This window comes from Nelumbo lutea, chromosome 1 (genome assembly GCF_056320005.1).
Source record: "Nelumbo lutea isolate HS-2025 chromosome 1, American lotus-T2T, whole genome shotgun sequence".
In the NCBI taxonomy this organism is placed as follows: Eukaryota; Viridiplantae; Streptophyta; class Magnoliopsida; order Proteales; family Nelumbonaceae; genus Nelumbo; species Nelumbo lutea.
The window spans coordinates 566,801-572,333 of record NC_142684.1 but is presented as its reverse complement, the minus strand read 5'-3'; positions in this window follow the sequence as shown (position 1 = coordinate 572,333).

The following is a 5,533-nucleotide window of genomic DNA, read 5'->3' as shown; positions in this document are numbered from 1 at the left end:
AAAAAGAAATTCCTTTCTGATGTAAAATACTATCTGTGGGATGAACCCTTTTTGTATAAATTGTGTGCAGATCAGATCATAAGGAGATGTGTCCCCGAGGAGGAGATGGAGTCGGTACTCCAATTTTGCCATGATAAAGAAGCAGGAGGTCATTTTGGAGCTAGTCGCACTGCAGCCAAGGTTTTGCAATCAGGTTTTTATTGGCCCACACTTTTCAAAGATGCCCATCGGTATGTGTCCACATGTGACAAATGCCAAAGATCGGGAAACATTTCCCGACGGAATGAAATGCCCCTTTCCAATATTTTAATCTGTGAAATCTTTGATGTTTGGGGTATAGATTTCATGGGACCTTTCCCGAATTCTTTTGGGAATAAGTACATCCTCGTTGCAGTTGACTATGTATCCAAATGGGTAGAAGCCATGGCTTTACCCACAAATGACTCAAGAAGGGTGGTACACTTCCTAAAGAAGCTATTCTCCCGATTTGGCACTCCGCGAGCTATAATTAGTGATAGGGGAACTCACTTCTGCAATAGCCAATTTGAGAGGTTAATGCAGAAATATGGAATTACACATAAATTAGCTACCCCTTATCATCCTCAAACCAGTGGCCAAGTGGAGTTGGCTAACAGGGAACTCAAAAGAATTCTGGAAAAGACCGTAGCATTCGCCAGAAAAGATTGGTCCATCAAATTAGATGATGCATTATGGGCATACAAAACTGCATTTAAGACACCCATTGGCATGTCCCCCTACAGATTGGTCTTTGGTAAAGCATGCCATTTACCAGTTGAATTGGAACACAAGGCCTATTGGGCTCTTAAATTCTTAAATTTTGACATTCAGGCCACAGGGGCTAAAAGGCGGTTGCAATTGAATGAATTGGATGAATTCAGACTTACCACCTATGAGAATGCCAAAGTTTATAAAGAAAGAATAAAAAACTGGCATGATAAGAACTTGCTGAGACGGGATTTTTATGTAGGCCAACAGGTATTCTTATATAATTCCCGTCTCCGCTTGTTTCCAGGTAAGCTGTGATCCAGGTGGTCTGGACCCTTTACCATTTCACAGGTTTTTCCCCATGGGGTTATAGAACTCACCCACCCGGTTCAGAGCACGTTTAAAGTAAATGGTCAGCGCCTGAAACCATATTTAATGGGCGGTACTGTACCCCCTCCATCCACTGTTTATCTTGATAACCAATAATCTCTTATGCTTGCTCATGAACAAGTTAAGGAATCTTTTTGTCATTTATCTTTTTAGAATATTAGTTAATAAAATAAAGATCTTTTTCTCAAAATTCCAATTCTTTAAGGACTCAGTTCATCATTTTCTTTTCTTCAGTTTGCTCTAGCAAGTGTGATCCCCTAACACTACGAACATTGAGGACAATGTTCATCTTAAGTGTGGGGGAGTGAGCCCGAGGCTAGGGTATGGGGGCTGAAACCATGCACCTCATTCACCCCAACACACATGCAGGCAATGACATAACCAAAAAAGACTGGAACCCCTCAAGTTCATTACTATTTATTTGATGATTTTTTTTAAGAAGGAATTCAATGAGTTGAGGGAGACTGATATACTTGTTAAGTTTTTATTCTTGTGAATGACCCAATTTGATATATGCATGAGAAAAGGGGAGTTGAATATGCTTTTCAGCATGACTAGCCCTAACTATCTTCATGTGTATGGAAGCCCTTGATTTTATGGTTAATGGTCAAGAGAGCTAGTGCACATCTGAAGTGCTGATTCTTGAGGTTCAAAAGCCCAAATTGACACCGCTATTTTGAGCTGAATAGTAAAACTAGCAGCTCAGAACATGAGTCCTACCTCAAGTAAGTGACCAGTGTGAGATGGAGCATAAGATGCACTCACACCAAAAAAAAAAAAAAAAAAAAAAAAGAGAGAGAAAAGTGTGTGATATGGAGCATAAAATGCACTCACACCGAAAAAAAAAAAGGGTGAGATGGAGCATAAGATGCACTCACCCTTAGAAATAAGTAATTGTGGTGACAACCGAGGTTCAAAGGGGCACTCTAAAGTTGAACTCTCATTGAGATTTAGTTACAGATGTGAAACTTAGTGAAATTTGATTATTAACCTTGACAATTAAGGAGCTGATTTATATATGAATTAGGAGTGAAGGCTAGACTATGATGAAATTCATATTCTCCTTTCCTTGGATCTGATACATATCTTAAATGGTAATTTACAAGAATAAGAGTTGAGCACTTACAAAAGTTCCCTGACTACTCGATGCATTTCTATCTTAAAAAGTTCACCAAGTAAATGGTGAGAACAGAAGGGGGGAATGTTAAGTTTATGGCTGATGTCTTTGCTTGAGGACAAGCAAAAGCTTAAGTGTGGGGGTATTTGATGAACCTACAATTTATCTATATTTTATGAGGTTTTTGCATAAAATTTTATGCAGGTTTAATTAGATTTTGCCCTATTTTAGCTTGATTGCAAGAAAGATTTCAGGGGGAGCCAAATCAACAAAAAGAAGGCAAAAGCAAGAAAAGAAAGCCCAAAATTTATCAAGTTCAGTCCGGCCCAGCCATGAGAGCAAGGGAGTTTCATTCGGCCCAAGTAGTGCAAACTAACTCTTTGGAAAACCCAAGGGAAGAAGCCTAGCAAGAAGGAAATTTCGGCCCAGCCCATTTTTAGCCCAAATAACAGCCTAGAGTGTAGCCCACATGAGCTCAAAAGCAAGCTAAGTTGTAGCCCAAATAGCAGCCCAAAGGGAGCTAGGGGCGGCAACTCCTAGATGTTTCTTGAAGAGAAAGAGGGAGCACTCTAGAAGGTTCATGAGGGGTGTAATACACCCAATTCTAGAGACTTCAAGAAGGGGCAAGAGCCCCCTTGAAAAACTATATAAGGAGGCCTCTAGGAGGGGAGAGAGTTGTTCAATTGCTTGAGAGGAAGGCTCTCCCACTCTTAGAGGTTCGGCCACCTTGAGAGAAGAGAAGAGAAAAGGCTAGGCGCAAGGAAGAAGAAGAAGAAGGGCTGAAGGAAGTTCAAGACAAGTAAGCTAGAAGAAGAAGGTGAGTTCGAATTGAGGGTTTGTGATTCAAAGATCTTTTGTAATAAATCATTTGTAGTTTCATTCTCTTTTGATTTGAATTCAGTTTCTTTGTTATATTTTCTTTCTTCTTTCTCCTTGTTTCCATTCTTCCTTGATGTATTTCAACTTGTAAAATTTCAGTTCAGCAATCTAATTCTTTTTTATTCATTCAAATGGTCATGAATTGTACTTGAAGTTTCTTGAATAAGGGTGTTATTGTAGAGTAATTCGGCCAACTAACCTTCAAAACTCAGATCTGAATTCTCAGATCTGAGATTGCAAGATCTAAATTGCTTGAAAGAGAATTCAGATCTGCAATTTTCAGATTGGCTGAATTAATCTACAGCTTGGAATTCCTAGAGTGCTTGAGAGAGACTCTAGGAATTCAGATCTACTATTCAAGAATTGAATTGAGTGCAAGGTTAGACATAACTTGCACAATTCAGTTGGTGATCAATTCAGATTTGAATTGATGCCTTAGAAGTGTTTGAAGAAATGCATGCATGGGGATTAGATTCTTGCTAGAGATAGAAGAACCGTCACTCATGCATAGGATGAACATGCGCTTAAGAGAGGCTGTTCATGACCTTGGGGTTTCACCAAACCAAGGCTCAATCATGATTTATTCGAATGATCCAAATTGATAGATTGCTGAATTCTGAGATTGACATTTACTGCTTACTCTTCTATCCTGATTTGAAGGCAATTGGGCCAATGATTTAGATAGATTTTAATTTAGGATTTCTTAGCTTTCATTAGAGTTTTGATTTATTTGTTGATCAGATAAGAAGTGCTCAATTTAGTATTGGTAATTGTTTCCTAAATCCTCGTGGGAACGATACTTCACTCACTACTTTATTACTTGAATGGCTAGTGCACTTGCTAGTGTCACAATGAGCCATATATCAATGTGCGATGCGAGTGACTCGGCAATTGGAGCTGTTATAGAACAAAGAGTGAACAAACATTTTCAGCCAATTTACTATGCTAGTAGGACTTTGAATGGAGCTCAACAGAATTACACCACGGCAGAAAAGGAACGACTAGTGGTAATTTTTCTTTTGATAAATTTCGTTCATATCTGATTTTGTCCAAGGTTATTGTGTATACAGATCACTCGGCACTCAGACATCTACTTGCAAAGAAGGATGTAAAGCCAAGGCTGATCAGGTGGATCCTGTTGCTGCAAGAGTTTGATGTTGAAATCCATGACAAAAAGGGTAACAAGAACCTAAGATAATCTTTCCCGGTTAGATAATGCATATCGGGAATGGAAGATAACTAGCACCCTCCAAGATGATCTTTTGGATGAGCAACTCTATTCCATTCAGGTAGATACATCCCCTTGGTATGCTGATTTTGCCAATTATCTTGCTAGAAATGTTCTCCCTCCTAATCTTTCATATCAGAGAGGAAGAAATTCTTCTCTGATGTAAAACACTATTTGTGGGATGACTCATTTTTGTATAAACTTTGTGTAGATCAGATCATTCAGAGGTGTGTCCCCGATGAGGAGATGGAGTCGGTACTCCGATATTGCCATGATTGGGAAGCAGGAGGCCATTTTGGATTCAACCGCACTGCAGCCAAGGTGTTACAATCAGGTTTCTATTGGCCCACCTTGTTCAAGGATGCTCACAAGTATGTGTCTGCATGTGACCAATGCTAGAGGATAGGTAACATCTCTCAACAGAATGAAATGCCTCTCATTAATATATTAATCTATGAAATCTTTGATGTATGGGGTATTGACTTAATGGGATCCTTCCCAAATTCTTTTGGAAATAAATACATCCTAGTTGTTGTTGACTATGTGTCCAAATGGGTGGAAGCCATGGCATTACCCACAAATGACTTTAGGAGAGTAGTGCACTTCCTCAAAAAGCTATTCACTTGATTCGGCATACCTCACGCCATAATTAGTGATAGGGGAACTCATTTCTGCAACACCCAATTTGAGCGGCTGATGCGAAAATATGGTGGAGCGCATAAATTAGCATCCTCATATCACCCTCAAACCAGTGGCCAAGTCGAATTAGCTAATAGGGAACTAAAATGAATTTTGGAGAAGACGGTAGACTCGTCTAGGAAGGACTGGTCAGTCAAGTTAAATGATGCATTGTGGGCATATAGAACTGCATACAAAGCACCCATCGGCATGTACCCATATAGGTTGGTCTTTGGAAAACCATGTCATTTACCTGTTGAACTTGAGCATAAGACATATTGGGCCCTAAAGCTATTAAATTTTGACTTGCAAGCCGCAGGTGAACAGAGATGAATGTAGCTAAATGAGATGGATGAATTCAGACATGCAGCATATGAGAATGCCATGATTTACAAGGAAAAAACCAAACGAAGGCATGACAATAATTTATTGAGGCATGACTTTTAGGTGGGACAACAAGTATTATTGTATAATTCATGCTTCTAGTTATTCCCAGGCAAGCTGAAATCGAGGTG